Source organism: Ambystoma mexicanum, chromosome 5q (genome assembly GCF_040938575.1).
Source record: "Ambystoma mexicanum isolate Mex_15411 chromosome 5q, UKY_AmexF1_1, whole genome shotgun sequence".
Lineage (NCBI taxonomy): Eukaryota > Metazoa > Chordata > Amphibia > Caudata > Ambystomatidae > Ambystoma > Ambystoma mexicanum.
In genome coordinates this window covers 1,331,581,852-1,331,598,759 of record NC_090933.1, presented here as the reverse complement: position 1 = coordinate 1,331,598,759, position 16,908 = coordinate 1,331,581,852, and the positions used below count along the sequence as shown (strand labels likewise).

Genomic DNA, 16,908 nt, shown 5'->3' with positions numbered 1-16,908 from the left:
TGGAGCTTTCCTTTTTTAAATCACAATTCTCTCCTTGTTTCCTCGATTGTGCTGTTGGGTTATATTATTCATGTTTGGGCCAATACACAAGTCATCAGTGATTATGTAATGGACTGGTGAAGCAGGTGTTCAATTGGTGGCAAACGCCTGCTTTTTATCATTTGTGTATGGACATTGGGAGCTTCCATGCTCTAATGTAGTCATTTCTGAATAAATATATAAAATAAGCATTTAAAATGTTTGTTCACCAAGCCTGTGTTTTTCCCTAGTGTTTTGGATGCAAAACATTTCTAAATAAAAATGAATCGTATTATTCCTGCTGCATGTTACCTCTGTTCCACTAAATGTTCCCATTGGAGCACTACTTCTCTGCCACCTATTAGGGTTCATTTCCCCAATAGATGAGGAGTTAACATCACTACTACTACTGAGTAGAGTCTTATTAAATATGCTGCCTGCGATTGTGAACGTATTGAAACTAATAATGTGCATCTCCTTTTATGTTAATAGGTGACTGATGCCCCAGAAATGCAAAAACAGTGATTGTTTGATTCTCTGGACTATTGCAGTGAAAAGCCTCATTGTTGGAATATGCGATTTCCAAGCATCTTAGAAGTGCGCAAATTTGGGGTCCAGTTACCTTTTCAGAGTATTTAGGAACTGGGCTGCGAAGTCTGATACATGATGGTTCCATCCATGCAGCCACTTCGTGGTAACATCCAGTAACCAAGCGTGTTCATTCTGTAAATCCAGAGGGGGAGAGGTATATCTAGCATGAAAATTACAATGTGTTATGTGCAGTAAGGAAAGCATTTTTCATTTGAGCTCTGAATTTGGAAAAGGTTAATTGAAAAGGCTCTTCTTAAGAGAAGGCACCTCTTAAGAGAAGGCACCTGACAAAATAAACTGGCAAGACCAGTTACACGTGCACAAAATGTGGGAACAATTGCCATCCCAAGAGCATACTTACTGCCCACATGAGGACATAGGTAAAAAGCCTTATCAGTACACTGAATTTGATAATGACGTCCATTTGCATGATACAGTTATCAGCCAACAGCAAATGAATAAAGGTGAGAAACCTTATGAGTGTGTTGAATGTGGGAAAGGGTTTGTTCAGAAGGGAGCTCTTAGTAGCCAACAGAGAACACACATAGGAGAGAAGCCTTATTGGTGCACTGAATGTGGGAAAGGGTTTGCTACAAAGGGAACGCTTACTATCCACCAGAGAATGCATACAGGTGAGAAGCCTTATGAGTGCATTGAATGTGGAAAAGGGTTTGCTATAAAGCGAACGCTTACTATCCACCAGAGAATGCATACAGGTGAGAAGCCTTATGAGTGCATTGAATGTGGAAAAGGGTTTGCTCGGAAAGAACATCTTATTAATCACCAGAAAACACATACAGGTGAGAAACCTTATGAGTGCACTGAGTGTGGGAAAGGGTTTGCTTGGAAGGGAAATCTTACTATCCACCAGAAAACACATACAAGTGAGAAACCTTATGAGTGCATTGAATGTGGGAAAGGGTTTGCTAGAAAGGAAGTTCCTACTGTCCACCAGAGAACGCATACAGGTGAGAAGCCTTATGAGTGCATTGAATGTGGAAAAGGGTTTGCTCAGAAGGGAGATCTTACTATCCACCAGAGAACACATACAGGTGAGAAACCTTATGAGTGCACTGAATGTGGGAAAGGGATTGCCACAAAGCAAGAGCTTACTATCCACCAGAGAACACATACAGGTGAGAAACCCTATGCGTGCATTGACTGTGGGAAAGGGTTTCCTACAAAGCAAGAGCTTACTATCCACCAAAGAACGCATACAGGTGAGAAGCCTTATGAGTGCATTGAATGTGGAAAACGGTTTGCTCAGAAAGGACACCTTATTACGCACCAGAGAACACATACGGGTGTGAAACCTTATGAGTGCACTGAATGTGGGAAAGGGTTTGCTACAAAGCAAGCGCTTACTATCCACCAGAGAACACATACAGGTGAGAAACCTTATGTGTGCTCTGAATGTGGCGAAGGGTTTGCTTGCAGTGGAAATCTTACTATCCACCAGAGAACACATACAGGTGAGAAACCTCATGAGTGCATTGAATGTGGAAAAGGATTTGCTCAGAAAAGAAATCTTATTAATCACCAGAGAACACATACAGGTGAGAAACCTTATGAGTGCATTGAATGTGGTAAAGGGTTTGCTACAAAGGGAGTTCTTAGTAAGCACCAGAGAACACATACAGGCGAGAAACCTTATTAATGCACTGAATGTGGGAATGGGTTTGCTACAAAGGGAGTTCTTAGTAAGCACTAGAGAACACACACCGGTCGTAAACCTTATGAGTGCATTGAATGTGGTAAAGGGTTTGCTTGGAAGGGACATCTCATTAGCCACCAGAGAACACATGCAGGTAAAAAAATGCCTAACTGCATTGGGTGTGGGAACTGGTTTAGTCATAAGGTACGTCTTATTTACCAGCACTGAATCAAAAATGGTCAAATTTGTATACTCCCTTTTTGCAGTGATTCTTAATGGCCCCTCTTCAACTTTTCTCTTTCATGCAAACGCTTGGTAACTCTGCTGTGTGGTAGAATAGGGCCTCATTACGAGGTTGGTGGTAGCCGTCCCTGTGTAGCATGCATGGCTACCGCCACCCGCGAATGGGCAATTACCGGCCCATTCAACTCTTAATGGTGTTACCGCCCTCCCCATTCTGCCCATGGTAGCATGGATGCACCGTTCACACCGTACCGCCAAGTTATAATGAGGCCCATAGTCTTGATTCTAAAATAAATAAATGGGTGTGTCTCTAACTTATAACATTGTTCATGTGCTTACCAATACACACTAATGACTATCAATGGAACTGGATAGCTGGTCTCTGGCGTGCTCACGTTTAGTCATGAATGAGGAAAAAGGAACGGAGGTCATGGGGGCATGGCTCCCCTACTTACACTGGCCTCAATGTCTTTTCTGGTGCAAAATGCATAGAGGCACAGAGCTGTGCCGAGTTCCCCGACGGCAGAAATGTTTCTAGAGAACAGCTGCACTGGGATATGGATATCATAGATGAGTAAACTGTGGCAGGAAGGAATCCATTAGAAATGCCTCTACTGGGAAACATTTGTACACCCCCCATGACGTAATTTTACTTTCAACATCAACACATAGGGATTAAAATACTGCAAATTTCAATTATTTGGAGCCCTCCTGAATAATAAAAATGGAGAAAGCTATATTCTCACATGGCAATTAGACTAAGCTTGGCACAACACATGTGCAAAGACTGTTTTGCAAAGGGAAAACATGGATAATGGCATCCATAAAACTAGAATCTCCAATGTTACTCTAGAAGCCAGTTTCCAAGAAATGCATGCCTCACCTGGAGGGCCATTCTCGCTGAATGCTGCAGTGTTTCCACTTTTTGTAACATGCTCTACAGTTTTCTTTTCTCCTCAGGATCCCCTGTACTGTATTACACTGTTGCCTATCTCTTTTGGAGCATTTAGGTTAGTAGATGATTCCCTAGCCTGGAATCTTTATGTGGGGGTGTGAGGGTGCATGCCCACTATTAAAGCACTAAATTAAATAAATTGGTTTGATGAGCAGGGCACAGAGAAGATGTCAAATTATGTGGACATGTATTTTAGAAAAGTGTCATTTTGTGAATAGAGTAGAAAGGGCAAATGTAATAGAAATATGCACTGTGTTGTGAGACAATAAAATTCATGCAAATTTGGAAATGAAATGGTGCCTTTCTGTCTGAAATGAGAGTTGTGGGTGTAATGCTGTCACAGCTGTTCTCTGCATTCCAAGAAGGAATAGTGTTTATAAAATAAAGCTGGTCTTGGATAAACTGACATGTCTAATGTAAAAGTCTCCCACCGGGATTCATACACTGAGTGAAATGCTGATGAAATCAATATTGAGCTTCAGCCAATATGTCACTGTGTTCACATTAAAAATAAATTGTTAGGAACTCCATTTGTGTTAAATCTTTTTCCCTGACTTTTTGTGTAAACTGCCTCCTGAAACGGAGGCAATTCATTTGCTTTGATTAGTAGGACCACCTCTATTCCAGATTTATGCTGGAATGTATTTTTTATTTTTGGATTTGTAGAGCGTGCTACAGCCCACAGACATTGAGGCGCTATAAGGACTTGTAAGAGAGCTTGCTTGATGGTTACAGGAGTGCGGCCCATGGAGAAATGCTTAATACATTTTGCTTGGTTACAGGCTAATAAGTTACTTTACAGAACAAACAGTAAATGAGCACAGAAGAACACAGATGGAAGAATACATAGCATGATGGGATGGGCCATTCAGACAATATAGCCTGGTTATGATGGCCTTCCGGAAAGCTGCATGAGAATCAATCATCCTGATTGGGGCTGGGAGGGTGCTCCAAAATGTTGCAGCCATGGTTGGGAAACTGGAACCCCCAGCACGTGCTCTACGTGGGAGGTGCAGTGATACGATTGGCATAGGCAGACCTAGATGGACTGGAGGAGGTCTGTTTGGTGATCCTGTGTGCTAAGTAGGGGGCGCCAGGCCATGAACATATTTATGTGTGAGGGCCAGTGCTTTGAAGACAATCCTTTCCTTGACAGGTAGCCAGTGTACCTGCCTCCTAACCCCAGAAATGTGGTCCCTGCATGAGATGCCTGTTGTGGCCCTTAAGGCATTGTTCTGAGCTATTTGGAGTTTAGCCTGATTCTTCTGGGATGTCCCAACAAGGAGGGCATTGCAATAGTCCAGCCTTGAACCAATGCTGGCCCTTGCGATGGTGATGCAGTTCTGTTGGGAGGGGAAGGGCCTAATTGCATTGATCAGTTTAGAGTGATAGGCTGCGGAAGATGCGATGGCATTGACCTGCCTATCCATGGTAAGGCTGGGCTCGAGATACATGCATTGATCATTAGAGTGATAGGCTGCGGAAGATGCAATGGCATTGACCTGCCTATCCATGGTACGGCTAGGCTTGAGATACATGGATTGATCATTAGAGTGATAGGCTGCGGAAGATGCAATGGCATTGACCTGCCTATCCATGGTAAGGCTAGGCTCGAGATACATGCATTGATCATTAGAGTGATAGGCTGCGGAAGATGCAATGGCATTGACCTGCCTATCCATGCTAAGGCTAGGCTCGAGATACATGCATTGATCATTAGAGTGATAGGCTGCGGAAGATGCAATGGCATTGACCTGCCTATCCATGGTAAGGCTGGGCTCGAGATACATGCATTGATCATTAGAGTGATAGGCTGCGGAAGATGCAATGGCATTGACCTGCCTATTCATGGTAAGGCTGGGCTCGAGATACATGCATTGATCATTAGAGTGATAGGCTGCGGAAGATGCAATGGCATTGGCCTGCCTATCCATGGTAAGGCTGGGCTCGAGATACATGCATTGATCATTAGAGTGATAGGCTGCGGAAGATGCAATGGCATTGACCTGCCTATCCATGCTAAGGCTGGGCTCGAGATACATGCATTGATCATTAGAGTGATAGGCTGCGGAAGATGCAATGGCATTGACCTGCCTATCCATGGTAAGGCTGGGCTCGAGATACATGCATTGATCATTAGGGTGATAGGCTGCGGAAGATGCAATGGCATTGACCTGCCTATCCATGGTAAGGCTAGGCTCGAGATACATGCCTTGATCATTAGAGTGATAGGCTGCGGAAGATGCAATGGCATTGACCTGCCTATCCTTGGTAAGGCTAGGCTCGAGATACATGCCTTGATCATTAGAGTGATAGGCTGCGGAAGATGCAATGGCATTGACCTGCCTATCCATGGTAAGGCTAGGCTCGAGATACATGCATTGATCATTAGAGTGATAGGCTGCGGAGGATGCAATGGCATTGACCTGCCTATCCATGGTAAGGCTAGGCTCGAGATACATGCATTGATCATTAGAGTGATAGGCTGCGGAAGATGCAATGGCATTGACCTGCCTATCCATGGTAAGGCTAGGCTCGAGATACATGCATTGATCATTAGAGTGATAGGCTGCGGAAGATGCAATGGCATTGACCTGCCTATCCATGGTAAGGCTGGGCTCGAGATACATGCATTGATCATTAGAGTGATAGGCTGCGGAAGATGCAATGGCATTGACCTGCCTATCCATGGTAAGGCTGGGCTCGAGATACATGCATTGATCATTAGAGTGCTAGGCTGCGGAAGATGCAATGGCATTGACCTGCCTATCCATGATAAGGCTGGGCTCGAGATACATGCATTGATCATTAGAGTGATAGGCTGCGGAAGATGCAATGGCATTGACCTGCCTATCCATGGTAAGGCTAGGCTCGAGATACATGCATTGATCATTAGAGTGATAGGCTGCGGAAGATGCAATGGCATTGACCTGCCTATCCATGGTAAGGGTAAGGCTAGGCTCGAGATACATGCATTGATCATTAGAGTGATAGGCTGCGGAAGATGCAATGGCATTGACCTGCCTATCCATGGTAAGGCTAGGCTCGAGATACATGCATTGATCATTAGAGTGATAGGCTGCGGAAGATGCAATGGCATTGACCTGCCTATCCATGGTAAGGCTAGGCTCGAGATACATGCATTGATCATTAGAGTGATAGGCTGCGGAAGATGCAATGGCATTGACCTGCCTATCCATGGTAAGGCTAGGTTCGAGATACATGACCCGTGTCTTGATTACTTGAGACACTGTGATGGGAATGTTGTCTTAAATGTTCTTTTCATTACCATGGAGGGAGTGGGTAGTGACGGAGGAGGTGGGGTAATGTGAAGGAGGTGGTAATGGTTTCAGTGGAGAGGTGGCAAAGAGGTGATCATGGTGGGAGGTGGTAGTGACGGAGGAGGTGGGGTAAGGGGGTGGGAAAGAGGTGAACATGGTGGGAGCTGGTCGTGACAGAGGAGGTGGGGTAACGTGAAGGAGGTGGTCATGGTTTCAGTGGATGGGAGGGAAAGAGGTGAACATGGTGGGAGGTGGTAATGACTGAGGAGGTGGGATAACGAGAAGGAGGTGGTAATGGGTTTAGTGGATGGGTGGGAAATAGGTGAACATGGTGGGAGGTGGTAGTGACGAGGAGCTGGGGTTAGGGGATTTGGAAAGGGGTGATCATGTAGGGAGCTGGTCGTGACTGGGGAGGTAGGGTAATGTGAAGGAGGTGGTAATGGTTTCAGTAGAGAGGTGGGAAAGAGGTGATCATTTAGGGAGCTGGTCGTGACTGAGGAGGTGGGGTAACGTGAAGGAGGTGGTAATGGTTTCAGTGGATGGGAGGGAAAGAGGTGAACATGGTGGGAGGTGGTAGTGATGGAGGAGGTGGGGTAAGGAGGAGGTGGGAAAGAGGTGAACATGGTGGGAGCTGGTCGTGACAGAGGAAGTGGGGTAACGTGAAGGTGGTGGTCATGTGTTTAGTGGATGGTTGGTAAAGAGGTGAACCTGGAGGGAGGTGGTAGTGACTGAGGAGGTGGGGTAATGAGATGGAGGTGGTAATGGATTCAGTGGATGGGTGGGAAAGAGGTGAACATGGTGGGAGGTGGTAGTGACGAGGAGGTGGGGTAACATGAAGGAGGTGGTAATGGGTTCAGTGGATGGGAGGGAAAGAGGTGAACATGGTGGGAGGTGGTAGTGACGAGGAGGTGGGGTAAGGGGATGGGAAAGGGGTGATCATGGAGGGAGCTGGTCGTGACAGAGGAGGTGGGGTAACGTGAAGGTGGTGGTAATGGAGGACTTAGGGAAAGGGGGTGGGAAAGAGGTGATCATGCAGGGATCTGGTCGTGACTGAGGAGGTGGGGTAACGTGAAGGAGGTGGTAATGGTTTCAGTGGATGGGAGGGAAAGAGGTGAACATAGTGGGAGGTGGTAGTGATGGAGAAGGTGGGGTAAGAAGGAGGTGGTGCTTGTGTTCAAATCTTCAGGGTGTGCCCTTCCACACCTTACCCTTCATCGCCATTAAAGAAAAAATGGAGGAAATTAAGATAAGATACACACTTTTCTATCAATCCATTGATTTGTAATCAATCCAGTGAATTAAACCCACATTCTACATTTCCTGTTTTTGTATAAACATCTGCTTGCATGACTTGCCAAAAGCGATGGATGAACTTTCTGTAGCATAGAATTGTGCCAACTGAGGAGTATACTGCAACAGAAGTTAGCATAGCTCTCAACCATTTGTGTTGCAAAGGCGGGTGAAAACACCCGATTTTGTTTTTGGCGGGTGAGACGCCCATTGGAATTAATGGGCGTGCAAGGGGCTTGACGGGTGAGTCAGCCCTTTACAAGGCGGGTGACACCTGCCAAAAGTGTGTGAGTTGAGAGCTGATTTAGACAGGATTTTGGCTGAAGACTTTTGTTATAACACCAACTGGGTTGGGGAAAGACCTCACTGTCCCTGCATTAGCAGAGTTTCCCGCCCCTAAACTCAAAACTAAGGATCTGTTGGTGCCAGAAGTCCAAAACAAAACCATCCTGTGTGGAAGTACTATTCTGACTCCCGCACTCTAAATAAATGAATTCTAAGGTGAAAAAGATAATGTGCCCCATTATGACTTTGGCGGTAGCCGGCTGCCGCCGGAGTAATGTTTTTTCCACCTGGAAAAAAAATATTCCCGATTCCCATTGAGTCCCAAAGGACCTAATGGGAATGGGGAGAACGGTAGAACCAGCACCATTAATAACAGTGCTGGTGCTACCGTCAAGGTCTGCGAGTGGGTGCTGGTACCCCTGCCAGGTCCGCCCAGGCGGGCAGAAAGGCACCCGCTCACAGAACTCGTAGTATGGCGGTACGGTAGTAACGGTGCCAGTAGCTTACCAGCACTGTTTTTACCGTACTGCCATACTTGTAATGAGACCCAATGTCTTTGGCCTTGAGTGTTGTATAAATGTTAAAAATAAAGGAAAAATGTATAACTCCCACAAAAAGATGTCTTTCAAGAATGGACATTCTTGCTCCAGAGGGTTCTTCCCTTCCGCTGGACACTTCATCACTTTTTTTGGGTTACAAGTATAGCTTAAACCGCCGCCGGGTCAGACATGGTTGTGTAACGGCCCACCAGCCTGAGCTTTGTAGGCCCGAGCTATGGGCCGTTAAAACGGGATACGCATAGCTTTTTTTGCTTTTGCATGACGGGAGATGCACTCTGCGTAAGCGCATCTCCTGAAGAAAACAAAAATGACATAAAAAATGGCAGCCACCCTTAAAATGGAAGAGGGACTAAGTCCCTTTTCAGATGATGGCGGCCATTGAAAATATGTTAAAAAATGTCCATAATCCGAAAAGGGACCATTTTTTTAAATTTTTTATGGCAGCAGGCAGTCAAGGCAGAATCTCGCCCAGGAAAGGTGGATTCTGATTACTCAGACCGTCTTTCCCGTGTGCAAAGAACAGTTCTTTGCATTCCCTTGGGTCATCAACAAAAGTTCTCTTCAAACTGGTTGTCTTCCTTTTCATGTGTGATTCGGATACCTGGTATACTCTCCTGCCAGGGCTTTTCATATGAAAAAAAAGTGGGAGAGTGGGCAGGAGTTCACATAACATTTTATTGATTTTTACAAAATAATATATTCATTCTCCAGCATGGGGCCTGGCATGGATTCACATGCTCATGAATATTCCCCGTCGTCAGGCCGGGAATCCTCGGTATAGAAAAAATCAGTATCAGTTTCGTTTCTGATCTGTCTTTCTCAGTAGTAACCAATCACTGGTCTCTGGGTCATACTGCCCCCAGCCAATGACTGCCCTCTCCCTAAGCCCCGCCCCTGGCAGCTATCCTCAGATTTTTACCACACGTTCAAGTGTTGGGAGTCCTCGTGCTTAGCGCTCGAGCTTTTGCTACGTTTTTGCGCTTTTTCAGGAGATTTTCTCATTTTTTCGGTTAAATAGAGCCTCAAGCTCCACCGTTTCTACTTCCGATCAACGGGATCCATTTCGGAGTTTCTACGCCCCTCAAGGGTGAAAATTTCATTGAGTTACGCTTTTGCAGAATTCCAGAAGTTCCGAGGCCTACTCCGGACATGTCCCAGCAGAAAGGGAGCTCGACGCCCTGGAAGCTATTCAGGACCCGCCCTGGATGCCAGCTTCAGAATGTTTTCAAGGAGGTCGAGCATTCGTTATGCCTCTACTGTCTCCATGAGGACAAGACGCACAAGGAAAAGGATTGCGCGTTTTGTGGAAACATGTCGGAGCGGACCATGAAGGATCGCCACCTCCGTCTCGCCAACTGGCTGGAAGGTAAGAGTCCACCAGGTGAGAAGAAGAAGAAGAAGTCCGAGCGGTCTTCTAAGTCCTGTGAGGGTGCTCTGGCGACGGGGCCCAACAAAAGGCTAAGCACCACGAGTCCGCGGGCACTGGGAGCGCCGAACGGTCGGGCTCCTTGGCTGCCAGGCAGGGCGCACCCTCCCCGGCACCATTGACCACGAGCCAACGCTTTGGCTCGGGTAAGAGGAAGTCCGAGAACCTGGCGAAGCTTCTGGAGAGGCCCCGGTCGATCTCGAAGATTCCGGCAAAGGGGGAGCGAGGCTCGGACCCTCCCCCCAAGGTGAAGGCCCCAGGCGTACAGAAGGTGACGGTGGCCTTAATTCACCCTGCTAAGACCTCGATTGAGGATGTCGCCGCGGACCTGGCTCAGCCTGTGGAGGCTACGCCAGTGGAGGCGCCCTCAGGTACCAGAGTCTCCCTGCCACTATGGAGGGAGTCGTCTTTCAGGCCCATCGGGAAGACCCCCACAAAGTCCTCGTTGGAAAGGGGGGCAGGGGGTGGTGGCCGTCGTGGATACGGACATGACCTCTGAAGAGGAGCTCATCCAAGTCGTGGAGGAGACCCAGCCCATCGGGAGGGATCCCGACGAGGGTGACGGTGACGCAGACGAAGCTCCTCAAGAGCCCTCGCTCCCGTCATTTCCGGCGCCGCAGGACACCTCTGTGGCCATTTTGTCAGCCATCCAGAGATAAGGACTAGGGTGCCTCTTCTCCCGACGGGGGTGCCTGAGCCAGACCCGACGGAGGAACCAGAGCAACGACCTTCGGGGAGCCCACCGCTTAAGAGGAGTAGGACACATCCTAGGCCTCCTCTGCGGCCTTCTCTGCCTTCCCCCGGTCCACTACCCACGGGGATGATACAGGCATGGGCACGACTACGACGGGTACGGATGACGACAGAGGCGACGACGGGACGTGTCCTCCGTCGCCCCTGTCTGGGCGTCCCCGCCCGACGAGATTGGATCCTTCCATCCAATGATCTCCAGGGCATCCGAGCTCTTCCAGCTCTGCCCCGAGGAAAAGAAGGAGGGGTTCCTTTACCAGCGGCGCGAGGCTAAAGGAAGACGGTCCTCCCCGTACCGCTTCTTGATGACATCTGGGATGAGGGGCTCGCCCTCCTCAAGAACCCTGCCACGGCTCCTGCGAAGAGGGACCGGTACGAGAAGAAGTACCGGGTCCCCGACGCTGCCCCCTTGTGCCTTAGGGTGCAACCTACCCCGGACTCAGTCGTTTTGGCGGCGGCCAAGAAGAAAGCGGGGGGGCATCGGCCTCGACTTCAACCTCCCCTCCGGACGGCGAGGGTAGGAAGCTGGATGCGATGGGACGACGGGTCATCTCATCTGCAGCGACGACCATCAAGGCGGCCAAGGCCCTGGCCATCGTAGCCCGCTACGACAGGGAGTTGTGGTTCAAGATCGGCCCTCTGTTGGACTTCCTTCCAGATGCCCAGAGGGCTGATGCCCTGGAAATCTTGCAGGAAGGTGAGATTGCCTTGGACCACACCATTACGGTCGCTACGGACATCGCCGACACCGGTTTCCGTCGGTCGGGCAACGGCGTTTGCCTGAGACGACGAGGATGGCTCAAGGCGACGGATTTCCGCCAGGACGTTCAGACCAAGGTTTTGGACATGCCCTTCGATGGCAACAACCTTTTTGGCAAGGCGGTTGATGAATCCCTTCAGGCAATCAAGACGGACACAGAGATAGCCCGTGCACTGGGTGTGCTCCAACAGCGACGGCCGTCCTTTCGGAGCTCCAGAGGCAGACAGGGTGCCTCCAAGGGAGCCAGCAGCAGCTCCTCTACTTACCGTCAATCGGCAAGGTCTTCGTCGCAGGAGGCCTACAGGGGACGCGGCAAGTCAGGTGGATCCCGCCGTCGTCGCCAAGGTGGTTAAGGAGGCAAAGCGGCCTCCAAGCAAGATTGAACCATCCGTCGGGTCGGGCCCTCATCGAAGCACTACGGTGGGAGGCGGGCTGACGAAGTTCGTCGGCGTGTGTGAGTCCATCTCCACCGACCATTGGGTGCTGGACGCCCTGGCCCACGCCCTCGAGTTCCAGAAGAGGTGCCCCTGCATTCCTCCCGTGGCCAGGAAGGAAAATCACGTCCCTCAACTGCTGTTGTAAGTACGGGCGATGCTCAGGAAAGATGCCATCGAGCTCGTCCCGAAGAGGCTTCGGGACTCCGGAGTTTACTCAAGATACTTCCTCGTGAGGAAGAAGACAGGGGGATGGCGTCCCATCCTGGACCTGCGACGACTAAACAAATACATCAAGGCACAGAAGTTCTGGATGGTCACCCTCCAGCATGTGCTGGGACAGCTGGAGGAGGGTGATTTCCTGTCGTCGTTGGACTTGGAGGATGCTTACGTCCACATCCCTATTCTAAAGAGGCACCGAAAGTTCCTCAGGTTCGTGGTCAAAGGGCAGCACTACCAGTTCAAGGCCCTCCCGTTCGGATTAAGATCGGCGCCCAGGGTGTTCACCAAGTGCCTAGCACCGGTGGCGGTGTGGCTGCGCCTGCAAGGGATCCCCGTCTACCCCTACCTGGACGACTGGCTCATACGGACAAGGACAAGGGAGCTTGCCGTGGAACACACTGCAAAGTCCGTCCAGCTGCTCACGGACCTGGGGTTCTCCATCAACTTTCCAAAATCCCACTTGGTCCCGTCGCAAGTCGCCCTGTTTCTGGGAGCACAGCTCGACACAGTGGCGCGGCGGGCCTCACCGTCGGAGGAAAGGATAATGACCATCCTAGGGAAGGTGCAACGTCTACTGGCCACAGATGTGGCCAGAGTGAGGTCTATAAAGTCCCTCCTCGGAATGATGTCCTCCTGCATTTATCTGGTGCCCCACTGCAGACTTTGGATGCGGCCCTTGCAAGAATTCCTCGACGCCCACTGGATCCAGACAACGGGCAGATTGGAGGACAGGATCCCTCTCGAAGAAGCGTTCCATCAGGCGAAACGATGGTGGGGTGTCCGTGCTTATCTGACAGCGGGAACAGGCTTCCTAGCCCCGGCCCACCAGGTGACGGTGATGACGGATGCCTCCCTGGAAGGTTGGGGAGCGCACACCGGGGGTCTCCACGCGAGAGGCCTTTGGTGCTCGGAGGAGAAGACTCTCCACATCAACATCTTGGAGCTCCGCGCAGTGTTCTGTGTCCTCAGGTCCTTCCTTCCGTCCCTCAAGGGCAAGGTGGTGAGGATCTTCACCGACACCACCACGATGTTTTACATTCGGAAGCAGGGCGGAACCAGAGCCCCTGCCCTGTCCAAGGAAGCCCAGGATCTGTGGCATTGGGCCGTCGCCCAAGGGATGTTTCTGGTACCCTTTCATCTGGCAGGGATAAAAAACACCATCGCCGACTCACTCAGCAGGGAGCTGCGCTCATGCCACGAGTGGGAACTGCGCCAGGATCAAGTGGACCGACTCTTCTGACGATGGGGCGAACCCCAGATCGATCTCTTTGCAACGGCGAACTCCAAGTGCCAGAGGTTCGCCAGCAGGTTTCCCCAACCGAGGAGCATGGGCGATGCTTTCTCGTTCCCCTGGGATGGCCTGTTCCTTTATGCATTCCCGCCGTTGCTACTCCGGCTCGTCAACCAGCTCAAGAGGTCCCGGTGCAGGATGATCCTCATTGCACCGGCGTGGCCGAGGCAGATCTGGTTCCCGGACCTTCTGGACTTGTCAGCGTCCACACCAGTCAAGCTGCCGACGGACGCGGATCTTCTCTCCAGAGAAGGAGGAGCCATTCTTCATCACGAACCAGAGTCGCTGAACTTGCAGGCCTGGCTCCTGCAGCACTAGAGTTTGGAGGATACGACATCCCAGCCGACTGCAGAGAGGTTCTTGCAAAGGCCAGGGCATCCTCAACTCTCAAGTGCTACGGACACAAATGGAAGAGGTTCTCTGTCTGGTGCCGTGCACAGAAGATTAACCCTCTGCGGATTACGGCCCCTCAAGTATTGCTGTACCTACTGTCTTTGGCCAAGGCTGGCCTATCTCACGCTTCCATCAAGGTACATCTGGCTGCCGTCTCACGTTACACCAGAACTACAGGACGGGCGTCCTTGTGGTCTCATCGTCTGGTGAAGGAATTTATGAAAGGACTGTTCCGATCATTACCGCCAGTGAAGGCCCCGGCCCCGGCGTGGGAGCTCAACGTGGTGCTAACTAGGCTCATGGGGGGGGCCCCATTCGAGCCTATGCATTCAGTGCCGTGAAGTTTCTGTGGAAGACAGCATTCCTCGTGGCCATCACCTCTGCACGACGAGTGGGAGAGATCCAGGCCCTATCTTGCAAGCCTCCATATTTGACTTTTCACGACACGAGCGTGGTGCTGAGGACGCACCCCTCTTTCATGCCCAAGGTGGCGTCGGACTTCCACCTCAACGAGCCCTTGGTGTTGCCAGTTTTCTTCCCATCGCCTTTGTCGCCGGCTGAGAGGACTTTGCACTCGCTGGATGTGGCTAGAGCACTGAAGTTCTACGTGGACCGCACAAAGAGTTTTCGGAAGACATCACAGCTGTTTGTGAACTTTGGACCTGTGAATCAAGGGAAGGCTCTCTCCAGATGACTCTCCGGCTGCATCATGCACTGTCACCGCTTGGCAAACCGACCGTTGCCAGGCCGTCCGAGGGCCCATTCGACCAGAGCGATCGCTGCTACTACGGCGTTCCTGTCTGGTGTGCCCCTGCTCGACATCTGCAGGGCTGCTACGTGGAGGTCGGCGCACACCTTCATGAGATTCTACTGCGGCGACCGGGATTCCAGGGAGGAGTCCAGAGTCGGCCAGGCAGTGCTGCGCAACCTGTTCGCCTAAGGTGAGCCTGGTGAGGAGGTAAGAGTTGCTTAATGTTGAGTTGTTGTATTGCTTGATATTGAGCCTTGTGCCAACTCCCGTGGTTGTGCGTGTGTATACTGCTATGTATTCTTATATTCATGAGCATGTGAATCCATGCCAGACCCCAAGCTGGAGAAGGAACAAGTTACTTACCTGTAACTGTTGTTCTCCAGCATGGGTCTGGCATGGATTCACATGCGAACCCTCCCGCCTACCCCTCTGCGGCTCTTCACTTGGTCATACTGCCACTTCACGTGCTACCAAATCTGAGGATGGCTGCCAGGGGCGGGGCTTAGGAAGAGGGCAGTCATTGGCTGGGGGCAGTATGACCCAGAGACCAGTGATTGGTTACTACTGAGAAAGACAGATCAGAAACGAAACTGATACTGATTTTTTTCTATTACGAGGATTTCCGGCCTGACGACAGGGAATATTCATGAGCATGTGAATCCATGACAGACCCATGCTGGAGAACAACAGTTACAGGTAAGTAACTTGTTCCTTACAACAATGCAATAACATATAAGTTGAATCTTCAAAAGTGTCTCTCGGAGTGATTGTAGGTTGGGAGCGAGGATGATGCTGGTCTCCTGGCCATTGACGGCAGGTCATCTTGGTCACGGATAGGTGTCCGACTTCACTCTGGCGAGTTTAGGGGATCTCCTGGGTTCAGTAAAGTGGGCTGCATTGGAGCCACCTGGTGAGTGGGGGTCTTCTAGTGAGTGCTGGGAATTTGGCCGCATAATCTAAAAATGGGTCCCACATATTCCAGGTTCTATTTAGGGAGACTGTTCCTATTGCCGTGATTTGATTTTTTCAGCTACTGCTATGTCCCAGCATTTGGCCCACCATAGGGCAATCGATGGGCCACTTTAGTCTTTCCATAGTCGGGCCATTGCGATTTTTGCACCTAATAGGTGATTGCATAGGCTGGGTATTTGTCCTGAGATCGGGAATGCTCCGTCTCCGGTTTCGCCTATAAGGACAATTCCTGGGTCCCAGGGAATGGAGAGTCCGGAAATATCTTTGATGTGTTTTAGGACTTCCTTCCACTATACCTCCGCCTTTGGGCAGGACCATAGCCGGTGGAATAGGGATCTGGGCTTTGTGGATTTGAGTAGGGGTGATATAGTATCTGTAGCACAGTTTGCAACCCCCTTCCCTGTTCGTGATGCATTGTGAGCTATTGTGCAATCTAGCCCATATTTTCCCCCATTCTTCCACCGCTATTTCTCACCCAAGATCCTTTTCCCATTCTGTCATGTATCTTTCTTTTTTTGTAGGGTCTGACCTGTCTAGGAGCTGGTAAATGGTGGACGTTCTGCCTCTGCTGGTTGGCGTTGTTAGCGTGAGTTCCAGCGCTGGTAGTTCTCTAGAGCATTTTTCTTGGGTTTTCCTGTGGGACATGCAGTGCCTGATTTGGGTGTAGCGGAATCTTTCTCGCTCTCCCACTCCGAATTTTATTTTGCATCTTTCGAATGTGATGGGCCCCCCTTCGTCTAGAAAGTCGCTAGTTTTTGCCAGGCCCCTACTGTCCAGGCTTGCGAGGGATTTCCTGGTGAGAATTCAGGGTTGTTCCATATGGGGGACAAGGGACCCAGAGCGCATCGTACTCCCCATTTCCGTGCTGCGGATTTCCAGCAATGGGTCGTTACATTCATGGCTGATGGGGGCCCGCTGTTTGCCTGTGGCTTTATGGGTGGTAGGTGCGGGAGATCGGGTAGTGGGACCGGGCACCAGGATTCTTCGATTTGTCGCCATTTCGGAGGGTCTACTTCTTGCACCCAGGAGAAT

At 50.1% G+C, this 16,908-nt stretch overlaps 1 long non-coding RNA gene and 1 pseudogene across 1 annotated transcript in view; one reads left to right on the top strand and one right to left on the bottom strand.

Moving 5' to 3' along the window:
* Nucleotides 1–3,991, top strand: part of LOC138498080 (zinc finger protein 850-like) — a 352,348-nt pseudogene extending 348,357 nt beyond the window's left edge.
* Nucleotides 1–16,908, bottom strand: part of LOC138498081 (uncharacterized) — an 88,237-nt gene that overhangs the window by 35,557 nt on the left and 35,772 nt on the right. The gene's annotated exons all lie outside the window — the stretch shown is intronic.